Source organism: Pongo abelii, chromosome 22 (assembly GCF_028885655.2).
Source record: "Pongo abelii isolate AG06213 chromosome 22, NHGRI_mPonAbe1-v2.0_pri, whole genome shotgun sequence".
NCBI classification, from domain to species: Eukaryota; Metazoa; Chordata; class Mammalia; order Primates; family Hominidae; genus Pongo; species Pongo abelii.
In genome coordinates this window covers 46813027-46829810 of record NC_072007.2, presented here as the reverse complement: position 1 = coordinate 46829810, position 16784 = coordinate 46813027, and the positions used below count along the sequence as shown (strand labels likewise).

The window sequence follows — 16784 nt, the reverse complement described above, 5'->3', positions numbered from 1 at the left end:
TTCCAGATATATTGTGGTCAGAGCCAAATTTTTAAATCTTTGATACTCAACGCCTATCCAAAAAATAAGTGATTTTTTTTTCTTTCTTTCTGAAATGACAGCTTTTCAAGAAAGTCTGGCTTTTCCCGAAGTCACTGCCATTTTGGGCTGTCTGCTCTGCACAGCTTGCAAATTGAAGCAAGCAGTTGCTTGGGCTGCAGCACGTTATCTTAGACCAGGTCCCCATGGGGGTCATTCTGCAGATCAGTGAGCCCAGTCCATGGGGAATGTTGAAGGGAGTTAGTGTTTTCATTATCTGCCCAGGTGCTGTAGTCGAGCCGGACTGGCCTTCGAGGGAGATGATCTTTTGCTTGGGGCCATTGTGGCTCCTGGTGGATTGTTTAGAAGTATGGAGTCTCCATCTGTTGTGCCTTGAATTGTGTCCCCTCAAAGGATCTATTCAAGTCATAACCCTTATGTGTAAATGTGAGCTTCTGTATTAGTCCATTTTCACGCTGCTGATAAAGACATGCCCAAGACTGGGTAATTTATAAAGAAAAAGAGGTTTAATGGACTCACAGTTCCACATGGCTGGGAGGCCTCACAATCATAGCAGAAGGTGAAAGGCACATCTTCCATGGCGGCAGGCAAGAGAGAGAATGAGAACCAAGTGAAAGGGGTTTCCCCTTATAAAACCATCAGATCTTTTGAGACTTATTTACTACCACGAGAACAGTATGAGGGAAACCACCCCCATGATTCAATTATCTCCCACTGAGTCCCTCCCACAACACATGGGAATTATGGGAGCTACAATTCAAGATGAGATTTGGGCGGGGACACAGGCAAACCATATCACCTTCCTTGAGAAAAAGGTCTTTGCAGATGTAATCAAGTTAAGATGAGGTCACACTGGCGGAGTGGAGGCCCCAATCCACTGGTCAGTGTCCTTATGAGAAGAGGGAAATTTGGACACACAGACCCACAGAGGGAAGACGGCCATGTGAAGGCAGAGGCAGAGATTAGAAAGATGCAGCGACAGGCCGAGGAGGACCAGAAAACTTTAGCAGCCAGGGAGGGGCAAGGAAGGATCCTCCCTGGGGGCCTCAGAGGGAGCACAGCCCTGCCAACATCTTGATTTGGGACTTCCAGACTCCAGAGCTGTGAGAGAATACATTACTATTGCTACAAACCACATAGCTCGTGGTCATTTGTTACAGGGCCCTAGAAAACAAAAACGCTGTCTCTGATGGCTGTGGCTCTGGCATCTGTACTCCATGCCCTGGCACCGTGACTCTGCACTGGGTGAGCACTGATCTGAGTGCTGGGCTGAGTGCTTGGAAGGAACAGAGAAGATGCTCTCATCAGTGGCATGTCCCCTGCTCTGGCAGCAAGAAAGACTTGACTGGACAATAGGTTGTGGGTATTTTTGTTTTTCGGTTTTGTTTTTTGTTTTTTGTTTTTTTTTAGACAGGGTCTCACTCTGTTGCCCAGGCCGGAGTGCAGTGGCGTGATCTCAGCTCACTGCAACCTCTACCTGCTGGGTTCAAAAGATTCTCCTGCCTCAGCCTCCCAAGTAGCTGGGACTACAGGCATGTGCCACCATGCCGGGCTAATTTTTGTATTTTTAGTAGTGATGAGGTTTCGTCTGTTGGCCAGGCTGTTCTCAAACTCCTGACCTCAGGTGATCCACCCGCCTAGGCCTCCCAAGTGCTGAGATTACAGGCAAGAGCTACCACGTCTGGCTAATTTTTTGTATTTTTAGTAGAGACAGGGTTTCACCATGTTGGCCAGTCTGGTCTCCTAACCTCAAGTGATCCACCCACTTCAGCCTCCCAAAGTGAGGACAATTGGTTTTTGTTGCAGTAACAAATGAGATGAGGAAATGAGAACATATAGAACAGATTTTCACATTTTATTTTCTGCACTACCATATGGTTCACATCCTTTCAATGAGAGCGTAATAATGCAGTTACTTCGTATGATTAAAAAGACAAGAAAGAGTCTTAAACAGAAAATAATTAGCTACATCCAGCTAAAAATGGGGTGTGTAACCAACGTAGATGACCCCTTCCTGTTCTGCAGCTGCAGTGGGTGAGGTCCTCGTGGTGTGAAGTGGTGGATGTGAAAAACCAGCATCTGAACCCACGGCTTGTCTGTCTCTGGACATGGGTGAGAAACCAGAGAAGCTGACGGCTTTTCCCTGAAAATAACTGGGAGATAAATAGTTCCGAAGGAAAAAGAAAAATAGGTTTTACTAGCAGGGAAGTTGCATTAGTTGGAGTTTTGACCTTCTCCTGTGAGAAGGACTCCCACAGGTCCTGATTTGTACCTCTGTAATAGGGCCTCTCAGAAATGCCCTGGTATTCCCATTAATTGTGTGCCTGATAGTCGCCCTTTCTCTGTTCTGGGTAAATTGGGACAGAGACTATATCTTGTCTTTATACCACTCCCCAACAGCATTTTCCAAATGGGTCACTGGAGTTCAATACACATTTGTTCAATTAAACACCACATTTATTGAATTAGAGTCCTATAAGCAGAAGTGTAAATTTTTGTTGTTGCTGTTGTTGTTTGTTTGTTTGTTTTGAGACAGAGTCTTGCTCTGTCACCCAGGCTGGAGTTCAGTGGCATGATCTTGGCTCACTACAACCACCGCCTCCTGGATTCAAGGGACTCCCCACCTCAGCCTTCCAAGTAGCTGGGATTACAGGCACCTGCCATCATGCCTGGCTAATTTTTGTATTTTTGTAGAGACGGGGTTTCACCATGTTGGACAGGCTGGTCTTGAACTCCTGACCTCAGGTGATCCACCCGCCTTGGCCTCCCAAAGTGCTGGGATTACAGGCATGAGCCACCATGCCTGGCCAGAAGTATGAACTTTTTTTAGCATTTGATGAGATGAAATTTGCAATGTCAACTTATTTTTGAAATGTTCTGAATTTTGAAATTTGAAAAAGAGGTAGAATTTGCAAAGCACAGGAATAAGTGGACTGAAGATCACTTTCAGACCAGAAACTGAAACTTTGGGGTAATTATATTAGTCAGAGTTCTCCCCAGTAACAAAACCAACAGGGCGTGCGTGTGTGTGCGCGTGCATGTGTGTGTGCGTGTGTGTGTGTGCGCGTGTGTGCGCGCGTGTGTGCGCGCGTGTGCGTGCGTGTGCGCGTGTGTGTGCGCGTGTGTGTGCGTGTGTGTGTGTGTGTAAGTGGAGAGAGATTTATTTTACGGAATTGACATATAATTGTGGAGCCATAGTGAGTCCCAAATCTGATGGGGTAGGCAACAGTCTAGAGGCTCAGGGAAGAGTTGCAATTGACGCCCAAAGGCCATCTGCAGGCAGAATTCTTTCTTGCTCAAAGAGGTCAGAAGTTGTTCTATTCCTGCCTTCAACTCATTGGGTGAGCCCCACCCACGTTAGGGAGAGCCATCTGCTTTACTTCAACTTGGCTGATTTAAATGTTGATCTCCTCCCAAAAACCCTCATGAAAACATCCAAAATAACAGCTTACCAAATATCTGAGCACCATGGCCTAGCCAAGTTGCCCTGTAAAATTAATCACAGCAATTCTCTGGATCCCTGTATCCTCAGGGTACACCTTGAGCTCTGTTGCACAGGACTGTACCCAACATTGCCTGAAATTTAACATTTTTAGTCCCTGCCTACTAAATATGCATGGCGAGTCTTGTCATTGCAACAAAAGCTGTGCCCACATGTTTCTCTACACCCTCTTAGGAGCTGGATTTGCCCAGGCCGGAGAACCACTGATGTAGGCTGTCTAACTCTGCAGTAATGTTGCCAAAAGATTGGCAGCATCAAGGAGGTGAACTTCGCAGGTTTTGATGTTCAGACTTCACATGGATATGGTCGTTGTCTAATGCAAGGGTTGGCAAACTTTTACTGTAAAGGGCCAGATAGTAAGTGTTTTAGGCTTTGGGACTCTATGGCCTTTGTTAGAACTACTCAGCACTATAGTGGTGGGATGAAAACAAACAAATGAATCTGACTGTGTTCCAACAAAACTTTATTTAATGGACACTGAAATTTGAATTTCATATAATTTTCACATCATCAGATATTCTTCTTTTAATTTTTTTTAACCATTTAAAGTGTAAAGACCAGGCCAGGCGTGGTGGCTCATGCCTGTAATCCCAGAACTTTGGGAGGCCGAGGTGGGTGGATCACTTGAGGTCAGGAGTTCGAGACCAGCCTGGCCAACTTGAACAAACCCTGTCTCTACTAAAAATACTAAAATTAGCCAAGCGTGGTGGGGCACGCCTGTAATTCCAGCTACTTCAGAGGTGAGGCAGGAGAATCGCTTGAACCCAGAAAGTGGAGGTTGCGGTGAGCTGAGATTCCACCACTGCACGCCAGCCTGGGTGACAGAGTGAGACTCTGTCTCAAAAAAACTAAAACAAAATAAAGTAAAATAAAATGTAAAACCATTCTTAGCTCAAGGACAATCAGAATTTAACTTTCCTGTCTTATCTCTCACCAATGTACTGTGTGTCCAGCTAAGAATTGAACAAAATCTTCAATGAGCATTCATTTAACTGAACCAAATTGGGAACTGAGCAAATACAGTGCTTTTCGAACTTTTTGTTTTTAGCAGAAACTTTTTGGAATTCAAATCTGATGGAAACCTCAATGTCTGAAACAAATGTAGTACTTTGTTGGTAAAATTTTATTTCACAAGTTCAGATTTATAATACTTATACCTTTTGATGAATACAGAAATTGAGAGGAAGTTCCAGATGGCTGTGTCAAGATGCTCTTTGCTTAAACTGATCCAGATGCTTGAGAGAGGAGAACGAGAGGGAAGGTTCTGTTTTGAAGCAGAACCATGGACAATATCTAACGGTCGCTTGTATTCTTATTCATAACTATAAAAGTCAGGCAAGAAGCATCAAAGCTTTACAATAAATGACAAACATAATATCAGCATGTCTCAAGCTGTTTATCCACAACTGGCTCTTTTGGCTGTGATAAGGGCGTGTTATAGCTGTATTCCCGCAACTTTATGTAAGTGGAGAAAATCAAGTCTGAATTTTTAATAGATCCATACAAGAGGTACAAACTTCCTAGCCACTGGTATAGTTGCAATAATTGCAAACTCCCTGGTGGAAATGCTGGGAGAACTTTGATTCCCAGGTGAGCACAAAGAGAAGGGAAAACGGCCGGGTCCGGTGGCTTACGCCTGTAATCCCAGCACTTTGGGAGGCCGAGGCAGGTAGATCACCTGAGGTCAGGAGTTCGAGACCAGCCTGGCCAACATAGTGTAACCCCGTCTCTACTAAAAAATACAAAAATTAGCCTGGCATGGTGGTGCACACCTGTAATCCCAGCTACTCAGAAGGCTGAGACAGGAGAATCACTTGAACCTGGGAGGCGGAGGTTGCAGTGAGCCAAGATCGCGCCAATGCACTCCAGCCTGGGTGACAGAGCGAGACTCTGTCTCAAAAAAAAAAAAAAAAAAAAAGAGACAGTAAAAGGGAAACCCAGCTTAGCACACAGGTGGGCGCTGTGTGTATTTTTAGTATCCGAGTGTCCTGTTCTTATTACAGTTTTGTAAATAGAAATTTTTTTTTTTTTTTTTTGAGATGGAGTCTCGCTCTGTCGCCCAGGCTGGACTGCAATGGTGTGATCTTGGCTCACTACAACCTCCACCTCCCAGATTTAAGTGATTCTCCTGCCTCAGACTCCTAAGTAGCTGGGATTACATGCGCCCGCCACCATGCCCAGCCAATTTTTGTATTTTTAGTAGAGACAGGGTTTCACCAGGTTGGCCAGGATGGTCTCGAACTCCTGACCTCAGGTGATCCACCCGCCTCAGCCTCCCAAAGTGCTGGGATTACAGGTGTGAGCCACCAGGCCCGGCCACTTCATTACTTTTTTAAGGCTGAATCACGTCCCATGATATGGATACATCATATTTGATTTATCCATTCACCCATCGATGGACATTGAGTTGTTTCAACCTTTTGGCTACTGTGAATAATGCTGCTATGAGCACTGGGGTACAAAGACTGTTTGAGTCTCTGCGTTCAGTCTTTTGGGCATGTATCCAGCAGCGGAATTGCTGGGCCACGTAGTAGTTCTGTGCTAAATTTTTGGAAGAAACTTCCTACTGTTTCCATAGTCGGTGCACCATTTTACATCCCCAATAGTGCAAAAGCGTTTCAATTTCTCCACACAGTCACCAACACTTGTTGTTTTCAAGGGTTTTGGTTTTTGATACAGGCTATCCTAACAGGTATGAAGTGGGAAAATTTTTAAATGAGATTTGAGTTGAGCATTTATTGCCCTTGAAACACTTTCAATTCGCTCTGAGTGAACTTAGGGTTCAGCAGATCACAGTGGGAAGACCCGGTGCCGGGTTTGCACTGTAAGAGTAAGCAAGCCTTCCTTAACTTCATTCCAAGAAAATGAGGGAAGTGGTTGATTTCAAGCTGGAGGCAAGGCAAGAGAAGGAAACAGCTATATCTCAGTGCAGAAACCAGCCACCCCCTCCTCAGGACCAGGTTAAATGAGGACTCATTCCTCCCCTTCTCCGCCTTCTCCTCTCCTCTCTTGCCACGCCCTCCTCTTCCCTCCGTCTCTCTACACACACACACACACACAAACACACACACACACACACACACTCACAATAAGACTTTATTTCCCCTTCTCTCTTCAGGGGCACAGCTCCAACATACTGCAAGAGATTATCTCAGTTTAAGATATTTTAAATTAATACCAGTTTGGGATGAGTGGAGTTTAATTCAGGCAGACTCATCTACAAACCAATTGAAACCATCATTGCTTCTGGCGCACCCTGGAAACACCTGCAGTGGGCTTTGCCCCTGCCTGCCTCTTCCCCACCACAGCACGGCCATGGGGCTCTGCTTGCCCAGCCCTTGCAACCTACCCATGGCTCTGTAAGGCTGGCCACTGTCCCAACTCCAGCCTCACTCCAGCTCCCATGAGGCTGCTAATATTCTTCCCCCATGACAGCAGTGATGCTTTCTGCTCTGAAGGAAGAAAACTTCCCTCCAAATATCACGAAGCTGTGATGGGTCTTTTGTCTCCCAGCTACGCCTTCTGATCCTGTTAAGAACTTGTAGACTGGGTGCAGTGGCTCATACCTGTAATCACAGCACTTTGGGAGGCTGAGGCAGGAGGATCACTTGAGCCCAGGAGTTTGAGACCAGCCTGGGCAACATGAGAAACCCTGTCTCTACAAAAAAATAAAAATAAATAAATACAAATAAGCCAGGCATGGTGGTGTGAACCTGTGGTCCCAGGTACTTGGGGAGGCTGAGATGGGACGATTGCTTGAGCCCGGGAGGTCAAGGCTGCAGCGAGCAGAGGTCGTGCCACTGCACTCCAGCCTGAGCAAAAAAGTTAGACCCTGTTTCAATTTTAAAAAAGAAAGAAAGAAAGAAAGAACTCATATCAAATATCCCAGGGGCCAGACTGAGGGGCTGCTTGTATTAAATATATCTCCCTACCTCACCCTAGCAGTTCCTCTCACCCACTGAGGTGCCAGGGCAGAGTGACCCTAGCTCAGGATGACTTCTCTGCCTCCCCAGCCACAGAGGGCTTATGACCCCTTCTCATTCTTGTCCCCAGAGGGCATGTCCCTGAGGACTCAAACCTCCCCTCAGATGCACCCAAGGGGCTTGAAGCCTCACAAACAGGGCTCCCTGTGACTGGCATGTGAGTTGGAAGGTAATAGATATCCCCACCTCAGCTGGCTTTAACAAAAAGAAAAATGTGTTCTGTCACTGAGCTGAAGTCCTGAGCTAGGACAGCTCCAGGGTAGGTTGATTCAGTGGCTCAACAATACCTTCAAGGATTCAGGCTTTTCCATCTTTCTACCAGCATCCTCAGAGTTTGGCTTGGTCCCCAGGATAGCTCCCTAAGGCTCAAATGGCTGCCGCATTGCCAGTCATCACATTCAGAAACGGTGCTATCCTGTTGAAGGAAAAAGTGGTCCTTTGTCTTCTTTGTTCCTCTTTTTAAGAGCAAAGAAGCTTTACCCGGCAGCCCCCTGGACAGTCCCTCCAATCTCATTGGCCCTGATGGCATCACATGACCAAGTGCCACAAATCACTGCAGAGGGATGGGATGGGACCACCATGATTTTGTGTTTTTCCAGATATCTCCTGAGACACAGGCAAGTAGATTCCTGAGCAAAAATGGGATTCTGTAAACAAGGAGGAAGAGGAGCGGCAGCAGAGTTTGTGAGGTGATGGGCAAACTACGCCACCACTTTTACCTTTAGGGTCACCCCTTGGCATCAATCATGTACTTGCTTTGTTGTTATGTTTTTCATTCTTTTCCTTTTTTACATAAGAAATATAGAAAGACTTTCTTGTTCTAAATAATGTATTCAATACAAAAGTATGTGCGGTAAAAATACGAAAGGTGCCCTTCTCCATCCTCCCCAATTTCACTTCCCTCCCCAGGAGGAACCTCTGGCTCTTTTTCCACGTGTTCTCCTCCAGTCCCCCTTCAGCCGTGTGCATACATACATATGTTCACAGGCATACACAGATATGTTCACACGCATACACATATATGTCCACACACATCTGTGTGCTTTGTTTTAATTTTTACACAGATGGTGTCTTGTTCTGCTACTGACCTTTTCCCGCTCAACTCTGAGTACATACGGATCCAATTCATCCATTTTAATGGCTGAATATTATTCCGGAGAGTGGATATTCTATTGTCTTGTATTTTAACTAGCTTTTCAATCATGTGCCTTATCTCCCCAAGTAAATCATAAACATCCTGAGAGCATGCCATACTTTTTCTATCTCCAAACACTTAATACAGTATTCTTCTACAAAATGAAAGTCAATTAATAGTTATTGTTGGAAAGATTCCCTCTCCCTTACCACATAAATCTTCTCTTAGCACTTCTGACTGCCTCAGGTGAAGCCCTCCCTCAGCTCGTAGAAGGGACACAGCACCACAGTCTATCAGTTTGTCACTCTTCTGTCAGTTTGGCAAGTCAACCTCCTAGCATGGGAGAGTTGTTAATTTCCCACTGTTCCTTTGGCGATGTCTTCTAGGCTTAGGATGGCACAGCACCTCCCTCTCCCTGAGCTAGTCATCAATTTAGAGCACTCAGTTACCTGCAAGGTTAGACATTATCTCTTTGTTCTGCTCACATAGGAGCATCAGGGCAGAGTCATTAACAGTCAGCACTTCCTGGAGATCCATTTCAAGGGCTACTAATGGTGTTCACAGACTGTTGAGCTGGAACAGTTATCCACATGCCTAGACACACACTCTTAATAACCCTTTGAGGTGTCTTGAGGCAGTCACAGCTACATAAAATAGATTACAAATAAACCTATTCTAGACCCTTTGGTAGGGAGAAATTACTTCAATATGAGGCTATCACCTCAAAACAGACCAATCAAACTTAGAACTGGGGTAAACTTCTCAGGGTAACCACTCTCCAGGCAGATGTTGGCATCAACCTGCTGATAACATCAGTGAATATCATCTTAGGTCTTGGTGTGGCTTCTTGTACATCTGAATCTGCTGGGCTTCCTGTAGTAGCTAAGAAAAAAATTACCATTGTACAGGAGGAAAGAAAGGAAACACATGGCTCACAGATGTGCTCCCTGTAGCAGGGAGGACTCTCGAAGTATGGGCCAGACAGGAAACCTAGAATGATGGAAGAAAAATCAGGCACTAGGAATGAGACTGAAATTAGTTTATGTTCCTCAGCTGATTGCACACAAGAGGAAACTTTTTGTTCAATCATTTAAACTACTATTGTTTATGGAAAAATTCTGGTCCTTGTTACTAAGACATCTACAATTGAATTGGTAAAATCCACATAGGAAAATTGGACAATGACACAAGGCAATATGGGATCTGGTCTAAGTAAACAGCTATTATGGGTTCAGAAGGACAACCCATGGAGATGGCAACGTTGTGCTTCCAAACAGGGCTGGTAATCTGCTTCAACACACCGTGAAAAGGGTGTGCTTAACTACACCTGCTCACTTAGAAAAAAACACAAACATTTCCCTCTGGGAACCCAGCCTGAATTTGTTTGCTGACTCGCATGCCTCTACGTGTGTCTTCACCTGTTGGGGTTGGAGGCTCCCCGGCCTGCCTCCCTCTGTGTTTCTGCCACTTCCCTTATCTTGAAATAGCCATGATCATTGGAGAACTAGGTTTCCCTTCTCCCCTCTTCTACATCCACCACCAACTCACATTAATTTGTTCAGGACAAACATTGCTGGCAATAGAGAAGACAGAATCAGAAGAAAACACATCTACCTCTTATTAAAAGGGTTAAGAGGGTTCTTAATAAGTAGGCCAGGGCTTGACCTGAAGGATTTTGCTAACGGCTACTGTACAAGATCCAACCTCCTGCCCTTTACTGGCATCCCCAACACCCCATGTGGGTTTTTCTGTAGCCAAATATTTTTCCAGACCAACATTGGATTATATGGCTGCAGACCTTGGGATTCAAAAGGGAAAGATGAAACCTTCACAGCAACTTGGAGTTTCTTTCAAGGGGAATTTTCATTACAGAATGTTTTGTTTTAACTGGTAATTAAAGGTGGGTGAAACACTCCTGTAGTAAGGGGTTTTCCTCCTCTCCAACCTGTCCCTCCAAGAGAAACAGGCACAGGCAGGGTCACGAGGCCTGCCCTCCTCTCTAGAGGTAACTGCTCCTGAGAGTTTATGGTCTGGTCCACTTCAGTTTCTCATGTGTCACCTTTCTAGGGGCTGCAAGGCCCAGAGATCTGGACACAGGCCAAGAAGTCAAGAACTGTTGAAGCCGCAGTCTTCACTCTCCTACTGACACCAGAGACCACCCAGCCCAGCCAAACCATATGGCCTCGTTTTCCTGATGTATGAGGTGGGTAGAATGCTTTTCCCCCAAAAGAGGACTCCAAGGGATCAATTAGTTAAAATCTGTAAACATGTAGCATTATAATTATGATTCCAGTTTCTAGTCAAAACGGAACTGGCCAAAAGGAAAGAAAATACTGACACTGCCTCTGAGGGCAGCTGCCACTGCTTTTCTGGTATTTCCAGTCTGGCGGGTGGAAGAATGTCTTGGATCAGCTCAGCGCTTGACTGGCCCAGAGCTATGCCTGCCCCATTTGAGGATAAGGAGGCCAAAAACCCAACTGAGCCCTGGACATAACTGGGCAGTGGGAGTTTACACCATTTGCTGTAGCAAAGGCTGGACCTTTCAATGGGTTACAGCGTGTCTATGGTAGGGCCCTAAACCTTCAGGTTGTTTAGGGATTGACAGGTTGTGTAGGTGGCCAGTAAACAGACTTTTGGTTTCTAACGTGTCAGTCTAAAAGCAATGCTGCTGGGCCGGGTGCAGGTGGCTCACGTCTGCAATCCCAGCACTTTGGGAGGCCCAGGTGGGTGGATTACGAGGTCAGGAGTTCGAGACTAGCCTGGTCAATACGGTGAAACCCCGTCTCTACTAAAAATACAAAAATTAGCTGGGTGTGGTCACGTATGCCTACAGTCCCAGCTACTCGGGAGGCCGATGCAGAAGAATCACTTGAAGCCGGGAGGCGGAGGTTGCAGTGAGCAGAGATTGCGCCACTGCACTCCAGCCTGGTGACAGAGTGAGACCCAGTCTCAAAAATAAAAAAAAAAATAAATAAATAAATAAATAAAAGCAATGCTACTAAGACATCTGCGGTTGTCAGGGAGAAAGAATTTCTGTGTGGAACCGGTAGCACTCCTTCTCAACAGGGACTCTGCCCCCAACCATATGTATCTTCTCCGTGGGAGTCCTTCAATAAATGCCTCAGCCAACAACCACCGCTCCCCTTCTCTGGGCCAAAAATTTTCATCTCATTCTAACTCCTTCTTCCCTGCAGCCAACACCACCTCCAAACATCTACCCTTCTCCTAATTTAGCCCAAAGCAACACAAACAGCCACTCCGGCTTTCCATTCCCAGTTGCGTTCTCCAGCGTGTGGTTTCCGGTCTGAGCTGCTCCCAAGATGGCGGACACCGGAAGTGCCTTCACGGCAGGTGGGTGGCCATCTCCACCTGTAGCGCCAGGGCCGCCTCCTGCTCAACCAAAGAGAGTCAGAACCTAACACAATACACGCCACAGTCATGCCCAGGGCCAGGTGGAGACAGGATAATAATTTGACACTGTTTAAACTAGTGGTTTTTATATATTCGTTCAATATTTACCTAGAGGAAAGGCTGAGTACTCTAAATAAATAAAGGCCCAGCAAGAAGAAAGGGCCAGGGGGAAGCAGCCTCAGCGGCTTCTTTACCTCCAGAGAATTCATTTTTTGCCTCAAACTTGCAGCCTCCTCTCAGCAAAACAAAAGCCCCACAATTAAGGACGCCTACCGACCCACAGGACAATGTCCTGAAGCCAGCCCCTCGAGGTATAACCCCTTACTCCAGAACCTTCCATCTCCCAAACTGCTTCCCCCAAGGGGAGTGCTAAAAAAGACCATTGTCTCTCCAACTTGCGACTGTTTTCAGTGATGTTGCAGACATTCAGCTGGCCCACCCTGGCTAACAGAAACCTTGGTGTTTTCTTCCCAAGTGCAATGGCCTCAGTGCTCCGGTGTCCTTGTAGAGGGTGGCTCTGTGCTTGCTTGCCCTCTGCCCACTGTAGAGGGTGGCTCTGTGCTTGCTTGCCCTCTGCCCACTACTCCTGGCTATCCGGGGCCCCCCAGTGCATCTGTCAGATAGGCCATGACATAGAAGGACTGCGTGCTCTATGGGTCTTTATAAGCTTAATTCCGGCTTCCTACCCTGATGCTCTTTTCAAATCCCGTTGGTCGTCTCTCCCAGCCTTACAGTGCTGTTAATGATGCCCGATAGGATTGTGAAGGATTTCCACCTGTCCTTAAACTTCACCCTCTGCTTCCTTCATCATTTCCATGAAGGCAACTTGAGCTGCCTGGAAAGTAGCTTTTCGACACTTGGCATAATATTCTTCGTTGGTCTCTTTAGGGCGAGTCTAGAACAATTACTCAAACACCTTTTACCCATAACTGCGAGTCAAAACTGTTCCCTAGAACATGAAATGAGTGGCAGAAAGGAAGATCACAGTGGAGTAAACAGTGCATTTTGCAGAACACAACTCAGGACAGCACTGAAAATACTTCTTCGGCCAAGAGCATTTGTAATATAGTGTAATGTGCTAAGGGCTCCAAAGACAATCTCCTTCTGCAGCTCTCCCTGACTGAGAGCACAGAGTGTGATATGTATGTGTGTGTGCGTGTATACACATATATGTGTGTATATTTTTATTGATGTGTATATATGTGGTAATTATATACAACTTTTAAGAAAAGTATTTCTGAGACCAGTGGTATCATAATGAATCAGCACTGTGCAGGGTGGAATTAAACAGGAAATGTGTGTGTCCGGTTTGTAGATGTTAACAGTGCTACTGGTTCCCAAGACACAAGACACTCCCTCTACTTATGAACCAGGGCCGGGCAACCTTTTTCTTTTTTTGAGATGGAGTCTCACTCTGTCACCCAAGCTGGAGTGCAGTGGCACAATCTCAGCTCACTGCAACCTCTGCCTCCCGGTTTCAAATGATTCTCCTGCCTCAGCCTCCCAAGTAGCTGGGATTACAGGTGCGTGCCACCACACCCAACTAATTTTTGTATTTTTAGTAGAGACGGGACTCCACCACGTTGGCCAGGCTGGTCTCGAACTTCTGACCTTAGGTGATCCACCCACCTTAGCCTTTCAAAGTGCTGGGATTACAGGTGTGAGCCACCACCTCCAGTCAACCATTTTTTTATTGAAGTAACCAAACCCAATTTCCTTCCCTCTCATTCCATTTTCACATAGTAATTAAACACTCAAGTGGTTGTCTCTGGGCTTTCTCACCTGGTGATGGCCACGATCCCTGGAAGCCTTGGGTCCTCTGCCACATGTTTCTCTGGGTTTTATGGGGTCCCCAAGGCTCATCACTAAAAGATATACACAGCCATGGGTTGAGAGCACACTGGGAGTTGTGTGTTTTTTCCTTGTTGATGTCCCTTGAGCTTGAGGGCAACTACTATTTTGTGCAGCCGCTTGTGTCAGGTTATGTCTTTGGCTGACTGTTATTTGCTGCCATTTCCTGTAGCGCTTTTTTTTTAAGAGGGGGCATCTCATTCTGTTGCCCAGGCTAGAGTGCAGTGGTGTGATCATAGCTCACTGCAGCCTTGAGCTCCTGGGCTCAAGCAGCCCTTCTCCCTCAGCCTCCTGAGTAGCTAGAACTACAGGTACACGCCACCATGCTCAGGTAATTTTTTATTTTTATTTTTTTAGAGACAGGGTCTTGCTATGTTGCCCAGGCTGGTCTCAAACTCCTGGCCTCAAGGCATCCTTCTGCCTTGGCCTCCCAAAGCACTGGGATTATAGGTGTGAGGCACTGTACCTGGCCTCTTGTAACTCTTGATACTCTGCAATAGATACCTTGCTCCATATTAAATTGATACAATTTTACTTTTTAAAAAGTCAGACCACATAAAAGGGTGTGAAGTTAAAAATGAAAGTCCTCCCCGACCTTGACCCTTGGCTCCACCCCGCAGAGGTGATCGCTGTGAACAGCTTTTTGTGCAGCCCTCAGAAGGTCTCTCTGTCTCTCTGCATGACGGAAATGCATTTGTTCTTTTTTTTTTTTTTTTTTGAGACGGAGTCTTGGTCTTTCACCCAGGCTGCAGTGAAGTGGTCCCATCTCGGCTCACTGCAACCTCTGCCCCCTGGGTTCAAACGATTCTCCTGCCTCAGCCTCCCAAGTAGCTGGGATTACAGACATCCACCACCACACCCAGCTAATTTTTGTATTTTTAGTACAGATGGGGCTTTGCCATGTTGGTCAGGCTGGTCTTGAACTTCTGACCTCAGGTGACCCACCTGCCTTGGCCTCCCAAAGTGCTGGGATTACAGGCATGAGCCACTGTACCTGACTGCATTTGTTCTTGTTTACACAAATAGGATCATGCTGTACACACTGCACTTCAACTTGCTTCCTTCACTTAACATTGTGTCTTGGAACTCTTTGCATATTAGTAACTGCAGAAGCATTTAATCTTTTAATGGTGCGTACTAATCTGTATGGATGTACTGTAGTTACGTAACTAATCTCTTATAAAGGACATTTAGATTTTCTCCAGTTTTATTCTCTCAGAAAGAGCCAGAGAGTATTGAATCCTGTATTATTTATGTCTTTGCTTACTTTAGGAGTATAACTGGGGGATGAATTTCTAGAAGAGAAATAGCTGAGTTGAAGAGTATTCACAGTTTACATTTTGATAGATATTACCAAATGGCTATCCAAAAAAGGCACTGACAGTATGCTAGTGTAACAGGGCATTTTTCAGAGAAGACAAAAGCCAGCTCAAAGTTATCCATAAATGGAAGTCCACAGTGCCTTACACCTCCCCTCCATCCAAGCCGGCTGGCTTTGGGTGGATCAAACCAGGAAGGGGTTAACAATGGACCTCTCTGTGTGTTTCTCTTCTGAAGCTAAATATGTCAGACTTGGGCAATTCTGAGTGGTTTTGCATTTTCTTTTCACTGTAACCACCTGAGATCCTCTTGTCCCAAAGCCAATGCTAGGCTGATTGTCTATACATTGGGCAGGCGAGCTGCTGGGAGTGGCAATGGTGGAATCTCTGAGCCTTTGCAGAAATGTTAGGTTCTGGTGAGCTGCTGACTGTGAGTTCAGAGGCTGGGACTCCCCGAGGTGTTCTGTTCTTAGGATTTCTTTTTACCTCTCCAGTCATCCTGTCCTTTACCATCAAAGTGCTCCTGTTCTTCAGCCCTTTCTTAGCTGTTTGGTCTACTAGAACATTTATTCAGGAGTGTGATGGCTTCATTGTCCCGGAATTGCCTCCTCCAGCAGCTCGGGGTGGGCTCTCTGCGGTGCTTCAAAAGCTATCTGGGCTGAAGGGCTATTTTTTTAAAAATTCCAATCTATTATGGACCAATACTTTTGTAAAATACTAAAAGAATTGAATTACTGGAAAAATGAAATATGAAACAAAGACATATGAAATACAATACTAATTTCTTTTTATTAGATTTAGCAGACGTAAAACTGTTTAAATTTGTTATACAAGTTTTGAGATACTTATTCTCCATTTCTGTTCTCATATAGTGGAGATTGGTAAAAGTTTGAGCAGCATTGCTCTAAGCACGTCTCTGGAAGCTTCATGGGCTTCCTTTTGGCCCTAAAGCTTGTATTGTTTTGCTGAAAAAGTGATTCTCACCCAGCAGGGAAAGTCTTCCAGATTTTCAGCCAGGGAGGGCCTGGGTCAATGCCCAGGGTTAACACTGGGCTTGGCTTCAAGCTCAGGGCCCAGTCCTATCAGCCCAGATTTTCTTTTCCACACAGCTTTTCCTGTCTCTGGGAGCAGTGACTCATGGGTACAGGGTACCATGATCTGCTGTCTTCAAATCAGAAGATGTCATACTCTTTCCTTCAAGTTTTACTTCTTATTTCATTGAAGTCAACATCAGCCTTCCTATCAGGGTTACCATCTCTTCTCTATAACCCACTGCAGACTAGTCACGAGTTACACACAAAATGTGAAATTTGGGGATGTGGATAAAAGGGAAGCAATTGTTTTCTATCAAGCCATTAAAACTTTTAAGTTTCCTTTTTAAATAATTGTACACTTCATGAGATACTTCAGATAGGTCTTAACACAGAGAAAGAATGAGCCACAACCCCCTAAAATATGAGGTGGTTAAAAAATCTTTTGTCTTTAAAGGGGGTGAATTATTTCAATTTTAAATCCTTGGAGAAAATTGGCTTTTAGATTGCCTT

The 16784-nt window shown here is 45.5% G+C and overlaps 1 protein-coding gene and 1 long non-coding RNA gene across 3 annotated transcripts in view; one reads left to right on the top strand and one right to left on the bottom strand.

The window, feature by feature from the left end:
- The window catches only part of CLDN14 (claudin 14), an 81698-nt gene that overhangs the window by 21742 nt on the left and 43172 nt on the right, over window positions 1–16784 (top strand). The window contains exon 2 of the mRNA XM_024239458.3: window positions 10727–10862. The gene's annotated coding sequence lies outside the window, so the exon portion shown is untranslated. The remainder of the gene's footprint in view (window positions 1–10726; window positions 10863–16784) is intronic.
- On the bottom strand, window positions 4147–9799 carry LOC129052316 (uncharacterized). 2 transcript variants are annotated; one of them, XR_008517311.2, is made up of 4 exons: window positions 9109–9799; window positions 8869–8992; window positions 7812–7939; window positions 4147–4389 (listed from the first exon to the last, which is right to left on the bottom strand). It is a non-coding gene; the product is annotated as an uncharacterized LOC129052316 (long non-coding RNA). The 2 variants fall into 2 exon arrangements; XR_008517310.2 differs by having other exon boundaries at window positions 8869–9799.